Raw genomic sequence first — 1,725 nt, 5'->3', positions numbered from 1 at the left:
ATTGTATACATAAACCACATCTTCTTTATCCATTCATCTTTCGATGGACACCGAGGCTCCTTCCACAGTTTGGCTCTTGTGGACATTGCTGCTAGAAACATTGGGGAGCAGGTGTCCCAGCATTTCATTGCATCTGAATCTTTGGGGTAAATCCCCAACAGTGCAATTGCTGGGTCGTAGGGCAGGTCTATTTTTAATTCTTTGAGGAACCTCCACACAGTTTTCCAGAGTGGCTGCACCAGTTCACATTCCCACCAACAGTGTAAGAGTGTTCCCTTTTCTCTGCATCCTCTCCAACATTTGTTGTTTCCTGCCTTGTTAATTTTCCCCATTCTCACTGGTGTGAGGTGGTATCTCATTGTGGTTTTGATTTGTATTTCCCTGATAGCAAGTGATGCAGAGCATGTTCTCATGTGCATGTTGGCCATGTCTATGTCTTCCTCTGTGAGATTTCTGTTCATGTCTTTTGCCCATTTCATGATTGGATTGAAAACCAAACAATTAGGCTATCATCTCCTAACTCATTCGTGAAACAGTAATTATTTTAACCTCAGATCGTCTGCTCTCAAAAACTCACTTCAACTGTTTATGTCTCCTGTTTTTTCCAAGCAAGTCCTCTCGTGTCCCACAGTTTCTGCATGGCTGACTTGACCTCTTTGTTCCAAAGTGTGTAGATGAGGGGATTCAGCATGAGTGTAATAACATTGTAGAGTACAGACACCATCTTGTCCACAGAAAATGTGGACAAGGGACGAGCATAGATGAAAATACTGGGTCCAAAGAAGAATGTTAGTACCATGAGGTGGGAGCCACAGGAGGAGAGTGCCTTTCGCCTTCCCTCCTTCGAGTGAATCTTAGCCAGGTTAGCGGAATAGGAAGAAAACAGTATAATAAAGGAACTGGTAGAGATTAACCCACTGTTAGATGCCATTAGTAATTCAATAATAATGTGTCCACACAGGCAAGTTTGATGATGGGGGAACATCACAAAAGAAGTTGTCCACCTGGTTTGGTCCACAAAAAAGGCAAACGTATAGCAAGGATCCTCTGGACAGTAGATTACACAAACACTCCCATCCAGGAAGCAGCTACCAACATACAGCGTAATCCTTGACTCATAATAGTGGTATAGTGCAGAGGGCAACAAATTGCAACATAAAGATCATAGGCCATCACTGTAAGCAGGAACATCTCAACTGCTCCTACAAAATGCAGAAAGAAGAGCTGCACAATGCATTGGCCATAGCGAATGAGCTTCTCATTATCAAGAAAGTCAGCCAGAAGCTTAGGGATAGTTGAATAACGTAAGTCCAGGAAAGAGGGGTTGCCAAGAAGGAAATACATGGGTGATGAATTCAGATAGTTATCAGAGGCTACTGTGACCAAGATGAGGACATTGCCTACCCAAGTGGGCACATAGAAGAAAATAAATAGTACAAATACCCCTGCCTCGATAGGTGGTGTCTGTGAGAACCTTCCAGGACAAAGATTCTCACCATCTCTCTTTGGTTTTCATCCATTTGACCTGGCTTCTTGATTAAAGAAATTAAACAAGGGGCATTAGTAACATTGAAAGTGAATGAGATAGAAGATGGTGGAAGAGTAAGGGTCCTCACCTTACCTGGCCCCACCAACTTACCTAGATAACTTTCAAACCGTCCTGAACACCTATTAATCTGACCTGATATTTAAAGAGAGAACATCCAGACACTACAGAGAGAAGGG

General features: G+C 42.8%; 1 pseudogene; it reads right to left on the bottom strand.

Moving 5' to 3' along the window:
* Positions 1-586: 586 nt before the first annotated feature.
* Positions 587-1,520, bottom strand: LOC140642158 (olfactory receptor 4Q2-like; annotated as a pseudogene).
* Between the last annotated feature and the right edge of the window lie 205 nt (positions 1,521-1,725).

This window comes from Canis lupus, chromosome 11 (assembly GCF_048164855.1).
Source record: "Canis lupus baileyi chromosome 11, mCanLup2.hap1, whole genome shotgun sequence".
Taxonomy (NCBI): Eukaryota; Metazoa; Chordata; class Mammalia; order Carnivora; family Canidae; genus Canis; species Canis lupus.
Note: the sequence above shows the minus strand (reverse complement) of the source record. Positions and strands in the feature narration are given on the sequence as shown.